We start from the raw sequence: 16,744 nt of genomic DNA on the forward strand, positions 1-16,744 counted from the left end.
CTTGCTTATGTGGTTTGGTTTGGTTTTGTTTTTGAGATGGAGTCTTGCTCTGTTGCCCAGATTGGAGTGCAGTGGCAAGCTAAGTTCACTGTAGCCTCTGCCTCCTGGTCACAAGCAATTCTCCTGCCTCAGCCTCCCGAGTAGCTGGGATTACAGGTGTGCACCACCACACCTGGCTAATTTTTGTATTTTTAGTAGAGACAGGGTTTCACCATGTTGGCGAGGCTGGTCTTGAACTCCTCACCTCAGGTGATCCACCCACCTTGGCCTCCCAAAGTGCTGGGATTACAGGCGTGAGCCACCAGGCCCAGCCCATGTGGTTGTTTTTCTTTGTTCTCATAGACCTCACCCCAGTGGGCTTGGAGGTGGGGTAGATGTAATCTTTGTTCTTCATTGCCACTCTCAGATCATTTTGCCTCTTTCCTAAAAGGAAACAATTCCTAAAAACCAACAATTTCAAATCTTATGACATCAAGTTATGTCACCCATTTTCTCTCTTCGTGTTGTCATCTACTGACACCCACGTTACTCCTCATTTCTCAAACAATTTAGCTCTTGACTCATATCCACTCTTCTATACTCCAATACTACCTCTGACTTAATTCTTGGGAATTTTTGTACGAAAAGGTCATGATCCTACCAATATTCTGGCCTATTTCAGTTCCTTGAATTCTTCTACTGATTTTGTCCTCTATCCTACCTCAACCATTCCCCCCTTCTAGGATCTCATGTCATATCACCCAGGTTCTATCTTTTTACCTTACTCCCTTTGCTATCCTGACCCCAACAGTCCTCCAGCCCCGCTAATCCATTTGTCCTACCAGCATTTCACTGTCCTTCACCTTCTGATGACTTCACTCTTTCCCTGAACTAAAATTTCTTGGTTAATCATTATAATCATTCTCTTGGGGTTCGTTCTTCCATTATCTCTCTCATTTCATACTCGATTGGCAAAACCACAATCCCAGTTAATTCCTTTTCTGTCTTTGTCCTGCTCCTGTAGCTGTGCAACTGAACATGGCTGGAGAATACCACACAACTGGGCCCTCCTTTGACAGACTTTCTTCTCTTAGCTTTCAGGAGAGGAAACATTTACTTTTCCTGCTAACTCACTGGCTGATCTTTCTCCCAACTCTCCTCTGCTTAATTTGTGAAGTTGCTTGGCCCTTGATACTGCCAGGCAATCATATTTTAAGCATTACAAATTCATTGAATTTCCTGCTCTCCTAAAGGTTATTTCACACCTTTTTTTCCTCCTCAACAGCCCAAACCTCCCTCATCCTCATTCTCAGCTGAGGATGTTTTCTTTCTACTTCACTGACAAAATTGAAGCAATCAGAAAAGGAACTTGCAAAGACTTCCATCATTACTTTTACCTAGCAGAATTTTGTCTTCCTCTGTTACCATGGTCCTGTCTAAAGCCAGTTCCTGGACTAATTTATCATTTTAACAAATATGTAGAATACACTAGAAATACAGGGTAAAAAGTTGTCCTCCCCCAGAGTGATTGTGGTTAAGTCATACTTTTTATATGCATATGTTATTCTAATAAAGGAGCGGGAAAATTCTTTTCTTCTTTAGTTCAAGTGAGAAAGGTAAATTTTTGAATAAAACTTTACTGGAAAGGGGGCAAAGGAATTAAAAATAAAATTACAGAAACATGAGGGTATACACACTTCTTTTTTAATGCAATTGGTGTGATCTTATACAGTATATACTGTTTCGTATTTTGCTTAACATGTTTTAGCATCTCAATGTCCTTACATATAGATCTGTCATTATTTCTGATAGATAGTTGTCTTCTGTCATATAATACAAATAAGTTTTCCATTTTTTTATTACAAGCAATGCTGAAAGAAACATCCATTTTTCCATTTTTAATTGTCTTTGCAAACTTGTATTTCTGCACAGTAAATTCTTAAAAATAAAATTTCTGGGCCCAAGTTGCTAGGTACAAGATTTTAGCAATTTATACTTCCACCAAAAATAAAAAAAATTTATGGTAACGTCTAGTAGGGGAAAAGTGATATGTTGTTTTAGTCTGACCACTAATAAGATTGCACCAAAGGTTATCTTTCATACCTTGACTCTATCTGTAAAGTGAGATACATGAACCTAAAAGATATTTCAGTTTTAAACTTCTGGTTCTGTTACTTTGTTTTTTTCCTTGCAATAAGCTGTCTTTGGTGTTATCTGTCATGTCAAACTCTTCTTTTGTTTCTGACAGCCTTCCAAGTCCTTTTGTTATTTTGTTTGTTTTGGTCTGAGTTTCATTCTCTTATTCTATGCACCAAAGGTCAGGTATCAGGAGCTGCTGCTTGCTTACAACCAGTGTTTAGGAGTATACAGCTAAACTGGGGCAAAACTTTAAAACTATTGCATGAAGGCTGCTGATGTAGTTTCCACAGAAGACTTATTGGTGGAGATTTAAGGGACTGCACCATCAGGTAAAGGAATTAAGTATTAATTTTCTTCTCAACCGTGGGAATTCGATATTTTATTTCTAGCAGTGTGTTTTACTGCTTTCTGCCACCAGATGGCACATGGATCCCTTTTATTTTAGATGTGTCATTGTTGCGTTTGGTAGTGATGTCATCACGTTAGAGAGAGGCAACCTCTGTCCTTTCCAAATAGAAGCTGCTTAGTATACTGCCCTCTACCTGTCAGGAAATTTATTTGGAGGACTGATCGGCAGTTAAATTACATAGAAAGCTACAGCTTGCCCTTTTACAAAAGGATCTTGTCCTGTTGCAGCTAGTATTTTCAATAGTAGCAATATTCGTGTTCTTTTGGGGGTCCAGAGGCTGGAAAGGGTTTTTGTTCTTTAGTCTGATACCTTCATGAAAGCATAGCCTTCCTTTGAGAGGGCTCAAAGAGAGGTTTGTATTTTATCACCTTGGTAGCTCATTGTAGCCTCATTATATACACACTCATAATCCCATCTCTGTCTCAGTTTCTGCTGAAAAACTACTTTAAGCACATAATAGAACCTACCCACATTATATATTGATAACTAGCTTGAGATAATCTACTGAATCCATTTCTTCAGGGAATTCCCCAGGTTTAACTTGGATAGAATATGCTGGTGCAGAAAGATTTTCACAAAGTCAACCCTTTGTGTCATATGTTAACTCCTAATTATCCCCAGCTAGTCTCATTTTTAGAGCCTCTTTCTAGCCATCCCAGCTTTAGTGTGTGCCTGTGTTACTCTTTTCTAGAAACATATAGACTGAAATGGTATCTTTTAAATTCAAGGTACCATCTGCCATTATCTGTGGATTCCAGATTTTATTTCTAACCAAATGTCCTTTTAAATGTCATTGTCTGAGACTTAGACCATCTAGTTGGGGTATCAGTATTACTTAAACTTCTAACATCTTGGTACAGTCAGTTCCTAGCCTTAAATGTCTGTTGATAGAATAAATCTCAAACTTTAGTATAAGGACTACATGAGGAGCATGTTTGTAACATGTAACATGTTTACATGTTAACGGTGTGAATTAAGCCACTCTTCACCTGTTCTCTTAATAATATTTTGATATCTGTGTCTGAATAGGTATTATATAAGTATTATCCCTGTTCTTATGGAAGTCATATGAGATTGATTAGGAAACAATTCAACATTTTCTGTTGACTTGGCAGTCAATTTTGGAGTCACTATTTCAGAGGCACTTTTCTTGCCATCTTCCAAACCAGGTCTCAGTAGCCATCTTAGAAGGACGTTTTGAAGAAGTTCTCTGTGGTCAGTGAATTAGTTCGGAACCACTTAGAGATTGACTCAGCTGAAGAGGATGGATGGAGGGCAGAGTGATTAGGGCAGAGTATTGTGCTGGACTGGGGCTTGTACAACACGGAAGGAGTTGTGAGAAACTGGAGGAGGTAGAGATCAAGATGAAGAATGTTACAGTTATACAGACATAACTTTTGTTCAAGCTTGGTTATTCTCTTGCTATGGAGACCTGGAGTTGGTAGAGATCAGAGATGTGTTTAGGCGAAGAAATGGGATATCCAGCAACTGTCAAAGCAGAACTAAGGATTGGGGTGAACAAAAGAGTGATCCAGTGCTCTCTTACTACATACTAGAACCCAAAACTGTTGCCTTAAGGAAGAGACACTGTTTTGAGTATCGCTTGACCTTACACCATTTGGGAATTGTTGGACCTGAAATGACTTTGCTGCTGATGCTGAACAAGTCTCCCTCCAAACATAAGGTTGTAGACAGGCTAGTTTGCAAGGAGTACTAAGGATGTCTCCACAGAATGTTTCCTCTGGGGCTTTTCTTTCAGCTTCTCTGTTATCTGTGTGTGTTTTTTGTTTTTTGTTTTTTTTTGCATAGATAAGTGGTTCAGAAGTAAAAACAGTATAAAAAAGTCTCATTCCCACCCTAGTATTCATCCATGCCATCCTTCTCCCTCCCCTACCTTCTAGAGGTAACCATTTTTATTAGTTTGATTATCCTTTAGACTTTCTTAAAAAATGCAGTTATAAACAAATACTGATACAGATTCTTGTCCTTCCTCTTACCAAAACAAGGAACATACTCTCTGTACTGTTTCTATACCTTCTATATCTTGGAGAGTCTTCATATCAGTATGCAGAGACTTTCCTCATTAAAAAAATTATAAATTTTTAATAAGCAGGCATTACTTTTACAATGAACACAAGGATAAAACAAAAATAGAGTAATGAAATAATTGTCCTTTTTTTTTTTGAAACAGTAGCTACAGTAACCCATTTGATCTGACTGCATCTTAGCATGTATACATGTCCTTTTGATCTTCCTAAAAAAAACTCGTACATAACAATGAATTGAAGAGTTAGTTACCCACATCAGCTCTGTAAATGTATGGCAACTTATACTAGAGCTTATAGCCATTATGATATGGGGAAGAGAGACTTGCAAAGTTCAGCCAGGGGACCTTCCAGACTTCACTCGAGTGTGATACTTGAACAGGAGGAGATCTTTGTATTGCTAGCAAAGGGATGCTACTCTCTAAAAGGCCTTTAAAGGAAAGGAGTGGCCTACCTTATTTTTTTTCTTGCTTCCATTTCAGTTTTTGTTCTGGAGATGAATTGCTCTAGAACTTAGTGTCCTGTAACTGTTCCATGTATTAGAACTCTCGCCCATTGCCTTTGGAGCAATGTGGAAGAATGCTTGTGATTCAGTGTTTGGTGGGAAAAGCAGGAAACAAATTATGTACACCTTATTACAATTGTTTCATATTAAAAAGAAATGCATTAGTGAAAGATTAGAAGGGAATATACCAGACTACTGTAACAGAGATTTTGTTAGGGTACTACATACTTTTTCTTTTAATTTTTCTATAATGTGGTTATATTGTTTTTATAATGAAAAAGACACAGGGTTAAAAAGGAAATGTCAGTGTCTGAGATGCTTGGAGAAGATTCTAGAGCACTTCTAGATTTCTAGAAGTACTTGAACCTGAGATTTCGTCTGCCAAGCCAAGTACTAGCATTCAGTTCTATAAAGCAAGTAACAGTATCCTTTACTTCACTCTTAAGTTTCTTTTTGAAAAAACAGATTCCAATGTTTAAAAAAAAAAAACCTCTTTTCACTTCTAAGTATCACTGGGCAAGGGACCCCAGTGATATAATAGAAGGGCATTGGTAACCCCATTTCTGCAAGATGGGATGGAACCATTCTTTCCTCCTGATCCTACAATAACCCCAACTCTTCTTAGAGCCAGTGATTTGTTCTTTTAGATCTATTAGATGGGAAGATACGGCACTCTCCTGTGTGTGTGTTTGCATTTCTCTTAGCAAGAAAAGCTGCAAAAATCTTTCCCAAGAATTTCCCGTTTTTCCTATTCTGCTTGCATTTTTCTTTTCGGCCACGGGGTGTGCGCAGTTGAGCTATTTTGGCTCAGGTTCCAGATTGTGAGGTCAGAGACTAGGGATTGGAGGAGAAGATCAGGTGACTTTCAGTAACAGAGATGGCGGTCTTCCCATCTCCACCCCTTCCCCCCTCCTCTTTCTCCACCCTTTCCTGGCTTCCACCTCAGGAACAAAGAAGGGAAAAAAACAGCAGTATGACGAAAACCAGCAGCTGTCTCTGCAGGCTCAGGCTGGGGGCTGGGTGTTTATTCCATCTGTTCTCTTTGTTCTGCTCTTACCGTGTTACTTCCCTTCCCAACCCTGAATAAAACAGAGTATTTCTAGAGTCCTTTGTTATGGAGAATGGTTTAGAATTCTGCAGTTTACTCAGTATTTATTTAGTTAGCGTGGGTGAGACAGCAGAGATTAAAACTGATCTGGAGCACCTAAAAAAAAGATGAAGGTACTTTGCCTTCTCATTCAGTCTTAAATTATGAATACCTATTTAATGTCAGATTTGTGACGGGATTATCAATTATTATTTCCAATTATCAAAACATTATTTCCATGATGCCTAATTGGTATTATCTTTGTTTTATAATTGAGATATAAAAGAGAATTAATATGTCCTTTGCTTATTAAGATTTTATAGCAAGTAAACACCAAGCCAGAATTTGAGCCTAGATATATTGGGCTCAGAATCCAGCACTTAGTGAAAGGGAGTGGCAAGAATGCAGGCATGTTGAGAGAAACCTCAGGTGCTCGCTTCCAGTGACTGACAGTGTAAAGTCACTGTGCTAGTGCTTCTTGCTTTTTACCAGTGATTAGTGTCCTGATTTCTTCAACAAATAAATTTCAGGGGAAAAAATGAGATGGAGAGGAACATATAGATTGAGAGAATTTTAAATTTTATCAACCAATACAGCATATGGAACTTATTTAGATCTTGATCCAAATGAACTATACAAAACACTTGACATTTGAGACAGCTGGAAATTCTTGTGATAATGGTTTCATGGCATTTTTTAAAAAGTCATCATCTTTTAGAGATGCGTACAGAAATAATTGCGGATTATTATGGGATTTAGAAGTGGGCTGGGGTGTAGATGAAACAATTGGTCACGAGTGGATAACTGTTGAAACAGAGTGATGTATGCATGGGGATTAATAATTCTGTTTTTGTATATTTAATTTTTCCCATAATAAAACATTTTTTAATCCAGGAAAAGAGTTTTATTCCTAGTACCTTATTTTAATGCCTTTTCTTCTGCCCTCTAGCCTATTGTTTCCTTGCATAAACCTGTCCTCTTTGCTGGCATAGACCTGAGTCCTTGTTTGGGATAGTGCCTGTCCTTCCAGTCCTTCCGCACCCACATCCTAGAAGCAGACCTCTTTTTAGCACTCCCTAATTGAGTCACCATCCTGGGTGTGCTGGGAAAGTATCTGTGGGAAACTCAATGACTATTTTATCTGAAAGACCAACTGCTTGGTGAAGTGCCCAAATTTTTAATACTGCTTTTCTGCTACCCTTCCAGACTTAGATCTGTCCCCTTCTTTATAACTCTCAGCATCTGGTTCTTCCTTTGGGATTCTGTGTGGCTTTGTTCTTGTCCTTTAGGTTTGTTCATTAATGCCAGTTTGCCCTGTCCCTCCTTACAGCTTGCGCATCTGTGATGGTCTAGTTCTGTGGGATTTTGCAGATAGTTGTATATTTTGGCCAAGATATCAGTGATATGGTTACCTTTGGGCAGGGATAACTGCTATTCGGTTGGCATGATATTTTTCCTTCTATAATGTATACCTTAGTGATTGTTTTAAAGTGCTGAATTTATCCCTTATGTATATTACAACCATGAAGAATATAAATCAGAAGTCCTCCATTTGGGCAGCTTCTTATATTAACACTTACATTAACATTAAGACCCTCTTACTCTCTCCTCTTCCTAGAATTAGAGAGTTGATGTAGTGCTTAATAGACATGGCTTATTGTATGCTAGGTGAATTTGGCAATTCCTTAGCTATGTTACCCTCACAGAAAGTTATTTCCTAGAGAGATTATTAAGTGTTCTGATCTTTCATATATGCCTGAGAGATCTAGGATTCTTCCACAAAGACCCTATTTCTTCAGAGAAAACTATAGTGATGCCAGAGTCTTATCTTTTTTTTTTTTTTTTAACAACTTGTGATTTTTGTGCACCTGTGTTGTATGTGTTGCCATTACCTCACTTTAGGGACGTTGGATAAACTGGCGTATTTGTGCAGCCTCATTTAAGTAGTGGCAACCATTAATGACTTGTACCCACAAGTTTTTCCAGATGTTTCTGTTTTTTTCCACCTTTCTTACATGTTCTCTTTTAGTTATAGGTACTTGGCTTACTCAAGGGAGGTGTAGCATAAGATAAAGATAATGGAGGGTGTTCCCTGTAGAATAGGTACAAATGCTGCAGGCTTTATCTTGGGCAGAGCAAATAGGGTTTTGGTCCTGAGTAAGTGAGTGAGGTTAGGTGGAGCTGCTTTATAATAGCTCAGCCTGTCTTCCAGCCCTGCGGATATAACTGACTTTAGAGTCAGTCCGTGTTCTCAACAGTTTTTGAAAAGCCCATTTTTCTATCCCACTTACTTACTCCCACCTGCAGTTCTTAAGAACGTAGTTTCCAGGATGTCAGGCAACTCCCTACTTCTCCATTTCCTGTTTGTGGTCTTCATTGAGAGACGCCTGCAACAGGAATTCCTGGGGAAGTGAAGGCTATAGCGGTGGGATTCCGGGGGTCATTAGTCCATTATTGAAGTTGGGGCATCATGTACTATAAAAGGACCTCCCTTCAGTTCTGTTGTCTCCTAGAAACTATTACTAATCATAACCAAGCAGTAACTGCAACTCAGGGCTGTTGACTTGCGCCCTTTGTCTTTAGAGACTGAAAATTATTTTCCCTTCTTGTGCCTCAGTTTCTATTATTTGAATTTTAGAGCTCAACATCAAGATTTGTGACAATTAACTTGGACTCTGTAGGACTGATTCGTTTCAAATGCAAAAGTAGTGAAGGACATAAAACAGACTCCCTATCTTGGACGCCAGGGGGTGCCCTTTCCCTTCGCTTTACTGTCTGGCACTCCCCACTGCATTCAGCCATTTTAGACAGATTGTTTTTGCTCCCAGCTAACTCCATTTTGTATTTGTGACGCAGGGAAAAAAAAGGAGTTAGGCAAAGGAGGAGTCTGGTTTGCAGAGGGAGGGAGACTGGCTGAGGCGCAGCTACGTACTCTTTTACTCAGCAGTTGCTCATCAGGGACACGCCTTGCTGCAGGCTGCTTGCATCCTGAGCAATCGATGCCACAAGTCCTTGCCAGCAGAGCACAGAGCAAAATGGTTTGGCTGCCGGACACCTACTAACAGTGACAGGGTGCTAGTTTTTGAGGCAGCAGGCCAGGGCATCCCCTTTGCCTCATCTAGACTCTAATCCCGGGTTTAGGTGTTTTTGCTACAGAGATGTTTAGGGCAATATTCTTAATTATAGGATCAGATAAGAAAAGATACCCCCCCAAAAAAAGAAGAAAAAAAGGAACCCCTTTCACTCGGCTGTCTGGGAAGAATCAAATGCCCCAATGACTCTAGGGAAAAATGGTCTTGAATTAAAAAAAAAAATGTTATTTTTGAAACCATAAAAAAAAATGCACGCACACTTACACACATACACGTAAAAAGATTAGTATGAACACCCCTATGTCCATCACCCATTTAAGAAACTTAATCAGCAGTCAGTCTTGTTTCATATACCTGTATCAACTTTGTCTTTGCCACCCATTATTTTTACATGTATCCTTGTTCATATTATTTAATCCTTAAGCAGTTTAGAATGTGTGTCAAAAAAATTAGGACTTTTAAAAGATAATTACTACCATTATCATATCTAAAAAATTCTTTAATATCAGATAGCCAGTTAGTATTAAATTTCCCAAAGTATCTTATGATAATTGTTTTTTTAATAGTTCATTTGAATCAGAGCCAAATAAAGTCTACACATTGCAGTTGGTTGATGTCTCTATAGGTTCTCTCTTGTGCTCTTTTATTTTTTATTTTGTAATTTATTTATAGACTTAATTTCTTTTAAAAAGAAGATCTCTGCCAGGCGCGGTGACTCACGCCTGTAATCCCAGCACTTTGGGAGGCCAAGGCGGGTGGATCACCTGAGGTTGGGAGTTTGAGACCAGCCTGGCCAATATGGCGAAACCTCGTCTCTACTAAAAATACAAAAATTAGCCAGGCCACCCGGTGGTGCATGCCTGTAATCCCAGCTACTCGGGAGGCTGAGGCAGGAGAATTGCTTGAACCCGGGAGGCGGAGGTTGTGGTGAGGCAAGATTGCACCACTGCACTCCAGCCTGGGTGACAGAGTGAGACTCCATTTCAAAAAATAAATAAATAAATAAATAAAAGATCTCTCAGGTTGGGACTAAGAAGATACAAAGCCAGACTTCCCTTCTTGCCAGAGCAGAGCCTCTTCTTTAGGATTTCCCCCAGAGGCTGTTGGAGACGAAGTGAAGGAGCAATGCCCTGCCACCTTCAGAGGGAGAAAGGCTGGACTCTTACTTTTCTCCTGACGTGATAATCTGTTACCCAAAGTCTTGAGAAAAGTTTGCACACTGCCTTCAACAGAGAACATGGTCGTAGAAGTGGACCTCACCTGTTCTAAGAATTAAAGGAGAGCTTTTAAGCTTGGGGACAACTGTGTTTGGCTGCTGTGTAATAGCTGCATCCCTATGGTGATTCTAGAGTATCAGCTTTTTTTTTCCCGAATACTTTTTTTTACTTAAGTAGCAGCTTTCTCCCTGGTAAGACTCAATGAATTAACAGCACTTAATGGACTTTTATAGAAAGAAAAAAATATAATACTGTGTTGGGGCTGGGGGGGGATGTGGTGAAAAGTCCTTTATGGCTTCAGGATTATAATATCGCTACTCCTCCCCTTGACCTTTTTGGAGATACTCCCTGAGACTGACTTAGATGCAAACGATCAGATGAAAGTTCATGTTTAGTATTCTTCTCCCCCTTCTGAAATGGGTCAGTGACTCTGACTTTCAGCAGCCACAGCAAGCAGTCTATTCCCTTGCCCAAGGGGAGGGCACAGTTGATAGAAGGGAATTAGCAGTGTCTGGCTTCTTGGCAAGGCTGGCAGGACACTCATAGAGTCTGGTCTGTGGAGACTAGATTGGCCCCATGTCTAGTTTGGAAACTATAGTTCCACTAGCAAAGGGTTTAGAATCTGCTGAATAGGTCAGGATTGCAGCAGCTAGAAATATGGATCCTGGTACGGCCACTTTTTAACCACATAGCTAGGTGTAAGGGTCCCTCTTTTCTATTTCAACAGACTATTGTCTGTTGAGAGTCACAGCCTTTGCAGAAAAAATTTTCCTCTTTTCCTTTGTGCTAAGGTGCTATCTATATCCACCTATTTTGGTCCCTTATTTCATACAATTCTGTAAACTGAAATTACTCAGCCCTTGATGTTTTTAGGGTGAGGGACAGCATGAGGCCTTTGTTCTGGACTTCTCATCTTTGCTCTTATGAAAATGGGGCTGGAATCCAAGCATTGATAAGGTTGTATATTAGGTGCTTTAGTATCTGGATGATTAATTAGTGCACCATTCCTGTAAGAAGGCTGGGAAGGTGGCAAGTGGGAGCATTCTATGAGTTCTACATTTGACTGCCTGTCTTTACTGCTGGTTGTCATTGGGAGTTCTTCCTAACCCAGTGTCAAAGTTGAACCAGGCCTACCTGTCTAAGGATATGAAAATAAAATAGGTGGTGCCCAGAGCCATATCTGTCTTACCTTTCTTACAGTTTCTTGGTTGGTGACAGTTTTTAAAATTTACACGTAGTTAAGCAATGGGGAAAGGATTCCCTATTTAATAAATGGTGCTGGGAAAACTGGCTAGCCATATGTAGAAAGCTGAAACTGGATCCCTTCCTTACACCTTATACAAAAATTAATTCAAGATGGATTAAAGACTTACATGTTAGACCTAAAATCATAAAAACCCTAGAAGAAAACCTAGTCTAAATTACCATTCAGGACATAGGCATGGGCAAGGACTTCATGTCTAAAACACCAAAAGCAATGGCAACAAAAGCCAAAATTGACAAATGGGATCTAATTAAACTAAAGAGCTTCTGCACAGCAAAAGAAACTACCATCAGAGTGAACAGGCAACCTACAAAATGGGAGAAAATTTTCGCAACCTACTCATCTGACAAAAGGGCTAATATCCAGAATCTACAATGAACTCAAACAAATTTACAAGAAAAAAACAAACAACCCCATCAAAAAGTGGGCGAAGGGCATGAACAGACACTTCTCAAAAGAAGACATTTATGCAGCCAAAAAAACACATGAAAAAATGCTCATCATCACTGGCCATCAGAGAAATGCAAATCAAAACCACAATGAGATACCATCTCACACCAGTTAGAATGGCCATCATTAAAAAGTCAGGAAACACCCTGTCTCTACTAAAAATACAAAAAATTAGCCGGGCGTGGTGGCGGGCGCCTGTAGTCCCAGCTGCTCGGAGAGGCTGAGGCAGGAGAATGGCGTGAACCCGGGAGGTGGAGCTTGCAGTGAGCCGAGATCGCGCCACTGCACTCCAGCCTGGGTGAAAGAGCAAGACTCCGTCTCAAAAAAAAAAAAAAAAAAAAAAAAAGTCAGGAAACAACAGGTGCTGGAGAGGATGTGGAGAAATAGGAACACTTTTACACTGTTGGTGGGACTGTAAACTAGTTCAACCATTGTGGAAGTCAGTGTGGCGATTCCTCAGGGATCTAGAACTAGAAATACCATTTGACCCAGCCATCCCATTACTGGGTATATACCCAAAGGACTATAAATCATGCTGCTATAAAGACACATGCACACGTATGTTTATTGCGGCACTATTCACAATAGCAAAGACTTGGAACCAACCCAAATGTCCAACAACGATAGACTGGATTAAGAAAATGTGGCACATAGACACCATGGAATACTGTGCAGCCATAAAAAATGATGAGCTCATGTCCTTTGTAGGGACATGGATGAAACTGGAAATCATCATTCTCAGTAAACTATCGCAAGGACAAAAAAACCAAACACCGCATGTTCTCACTCATAGGTGGGAATTGAACAATGAGAACACATGGACACAGGAAGGGGAACATCACACTCTGGGGACTGTTGTGGGGTGGGGAGACGGGGGAGGGATAGCATTAGGAGATATACCTAATGCTAAATGATGAGTTAATGGGTGCAGCACACCAACATGGCACATGGCTACATATGTAACAAACCTGCACATTGTGCATATGTACCCTAAAACTTAAAGTATAATAAAAAAAAAAATTTACAGGTAGTTACATTATCACACTATGTTAACAAATCAAATTGTTTTAATTTGTTCATATTCCCTTGTAGTCTTTGCCTGTGCTGTATATATAGCATTTACATGGCTGTAATCAGAGGGGGATGTGTGTGTGTATCTTAGTTCTTCTTCTTTATTTCAGGTCAAAGTGTACAACTCATTATGCAGCAGTAAATTTCAAAAAATTAAAAAGGAAATTTACATTCATGTAATCAAGGTCTGAGACCAAGATGCCCTTTGTTATGTACCCCCCTTCCAGTTACAACTGAACTTCCACCCCCAACTCAGAGTACCCACCATCCTGAAGGGTTTTGCCTGTAGCTTTTGGTATATATACACGTTGTCAAAGAAGTTTCTTCGATTTCTGCTATGCTAAGACTGTTTATTCTGAATGGATATTAAATTTGGTCAGATTTTTTTTTGTATTGTTGAGATGGTCATATAATTTTCTCCTTTAATCTGTAATTGTGGGAAGCATATTAACTGATTTCTGTTACACCGATTTTGCATTCCTAAAACAAATCTAACTTGGATGTGATCTGTTGTTATTTTTATTTTATACCCCTTAATTCACTTTGCTATTAGGAATTTTGTGCCTATGTTTATGAGTGAAAGTACCTATGATTTTTTTGATACTGTTCTTTCACATTTTGATAGTGAAGTTATGCTAGCCTCACAACATGAGTTGAGAATATAGACTTCTATTCTGTGGAAAAATTTTTTGCATAATATTGGTGGAATTATTTGTTCCTTGAGTGTTTGAAATAATAGCTGGTGAAGTCATCTGGGTCTCTGAAGAAATTTTTGATCACTGATTTAATTCTTTTATGGTTATAGGACTCTTTTTCTCTTATTGGATAAGTTTTGATATGTTATATTTTTCTAGAAATTTATCAATTTTATCTAAATTTGCAGACATATTTTGTATGATATTATTCCTTTTTTTTTTTTTTTTTGAGATGGAGTTTTGCTCTTGTTGTCCAGGCTGGAGTGCAGTGGCACGATCTCGGCTCACTGCAACTTCTGCCTCAGGTTCAAGGGATTCTCCTGCCTCAGCCTCCCGAGTAGCTGGGATTACAAGCATGCACCACCATGCCTGGCTAATTTTGTATTTTTATTAGAGACGGGGTTTCACCATGTTGGTGAGGCTGATCTCGAACTCCCGGCCTCAGGTGATATGCCCGCCTCAGCCTCCCAAAGTGCTGGGATTACAGGCATGAGCCACTGCGCCCTGCCTGTTACTATTGCTTTTAATGCTTGAGCCTGAGCCATATTTAGTTCAGTCCTGTATTTTGTTCCTGATGTTAGTTATTTATGCCTGATTTTTCTGTTTTTCTTTCTTGTTTTAAAATACTGAATTTAACTAGTCTTAAAAAAATGTTTTAAGCCAAAACTGTTGGCTTTGTGAATCCCCTCTGCTACAGATTTCACTAATTTCTGTTCTTGTCTCTATCTTTAAATTTTTGTTTTGGTTTATTTTACTATTCTTATTCTAATTTTTTAAAAATAGGTACTTACCTCTTTAGTTTTTAGTCTTTTTTCCCTGTCATATATGCATTTGAGACTATGTTTTCTTGGGGGGTTTTTTTGAGATGGAGTTTTGCTCTTGTTACGCAGGCTGGAGTGCAGTGGTGCGATCTTGGCTCACTGCAACCTCCACCTCCTGGGTACAAGCGATTCTCCTGCCTCAGCCTCCTGAGTAGCTGGAATTACATAGGCGCCCACCACCACGCCTGGCTAATTTTTTGTATTTTTAGTAGAGTTGAGGTTTCACCATGTTGGGCAGGCTGGTCTTGAACTCCTGACCTCTGGTGATCCACCCGCCTTGGCCTCCCAAAGTGCTGGGATTACAGGTGTGAGCCACCGTGCCTGGCCGAGACTGTTTTTGTTTAAGTTATTGTTTGGGACACATCTCTTAAGTTATTTTTTTGAGACAGAGTCAAAAAAAAAGCCTGTCACCCAGGCTGGAGTGCAGTGGTGCGGTCTTGGCTCACTGCAACCTCCACCTCCTGGGTTCAAGCAATTCTTCTGCCTCAGCTTCCCAAGTAGCTGGGGTTACAGGCGTGTGCCATGACACCCAGCTAATTTTTGTATCTTTAGTAGAGACAGGGTTTTTTCACCATGTTGGCTAGGCTGGTCTCGAACTCTCAACCTTAAGTGATATGCCCGCATCAGCCTCCCAAAGTGCTGGGATTACAGGCGTGAGCCACCATGCCTGGCTCACATCCCTTAAGTCTTGATAGGAAGTGTATTCGTTTGCTAGAGCTGCCATAAGAGAGTACCACAGACTGAGCAGCTTAAACAACAGAAATTTATTTCTCACAGTTCTGGAGGCTTGAAGTCTAAGATCAAGGTGTTAGCAAGTTTAATTTGTTCTGAGGCCTCTCACCTTCTCTTGCAGATGGTTGCCATCTTGCTGTGTCCTCGTGTGGTCTTTTCTTCTGTGCGCGCATTCCTTGTGTCTCCTTGTGTGTCCAGATTTCCTCTTCTTTATAAGGACATATCAGATTTGAAGTACTTAATTTCCATATATATGGAGCGTATTAGTTTCCTATTGTTCCTATAACAAATTACCACAAATTTAGTGACTTAAGACAATGCAAATGTATTATCTTACAGTTTTGGAGGCCAGAATTTCTAAAATCGAAATGTTGGCAGGGCTGTATTCCTTCTGGAGGCTCTAAAGAAGAATCTATTTCCTTTCCTTTTCCAATGTTTAACGCCTGCCTAGATTCCTTGGCTTATGGTCCCTTCCTCAGTCTTTAAAGCCAGCAGCATAGCATCTTCAAATCTCTTTCTCTGACCTCTGCTTCTGTCATCACATCTCCTCTCTGACTCTGGTCCTCCTATCCTTCTTATAAGAATCCTTGTGGCCGGGCGCGGTGGCTCACACTTGTAATCCCAGCACTTTGGGAGGCCGAGGCGGGCGGATCACGAGGTCAGGAGATCGAGACCACGGTGAAACCCCGTCTCTACTAAAAATACAAAAATTAGCTGGGCGTGGTGGCGGGCGCCTGTAGTCCCAGCTACTCGGAGAGGCTGAGGCAGGAGAATGGCGTGAACCCGGGAGGCGGAGCTTGCAGTGAGCCAAGATGCGCCACTGCACTCCAGCCTGGCGACAGAGTGAGACTCCGTCTCAAAAAAAAAAAAAAAAAGAATCCTTGTAGCTAAGTGTGGTGGCGTGTGCCTGTAGTCCCAACAGCTCAGGAGGCTGAGGCAGGAGGATCGCTTGAGCCCAGGAATTTAAGGCTGCAGTGAGCTCTGATTGCACCACTGCTCTCCGGCCTGGGTGATCAAGTAGGACTGCAACTCTAAAAGAAAAAAAAAAAACAACAAAAACAATTCGTGATTATACTGAGCCTACCCACATAATCCAGACTAATCCTGTCATCTCAAGATCCTTAATTAAATCATGCCTGCAAAGTCTCTTCTGCTTCATAAGCTTGTTCAATATTCACAGATTCTGGGAATTAGAATGTGGACATCTTTGGAGGACGATTATTCTGTCTACCACATGG

General features: G+C 40.1%; 1 protein-coding gene and 1 long non-coding RNA gene across 2 annotated transcripts in view; one reads left to right on the forward strand and one right to left on the reverse strand.

Moving 5' to 3' along the window:
• The window catches only part of DIAPH1 (diaphanous related formin 1), a 105,023-nt gene that overhangs the window by 50,472 nt on the left and 37,807 nt on the right, over positions 1 to 16,744 (forward strand).
• Positions 1,666 to 8,741, reverse strand: LOC105739341. Its single transcript, XR_001115252.2, has 3 exons — positions 8,466 to 8,741; positions 5,027 to 5,131; positions 1,666 to 3,870 (listed from the first exon to the last, which is right to left on the reverse strand). It is a non-coding gene; the product is annotated as an uncharacterized LOC105739341 (long non-coding RNA).

This window comes from Nomascus leucogenys, chromosome 2, assembly GCF_006542625.1.
Source record: "Nomascus leucogenys isolate Asia chromosome 2, Asia_NLE_v1, whole genome shotgun sequence".
Classification (NCBI taxonomy): Eukaryota; Metazoa; Chordata; class Mammalia; order Primates; family Hylobatidae; genus Nomascus; species Nomascus leucogenys.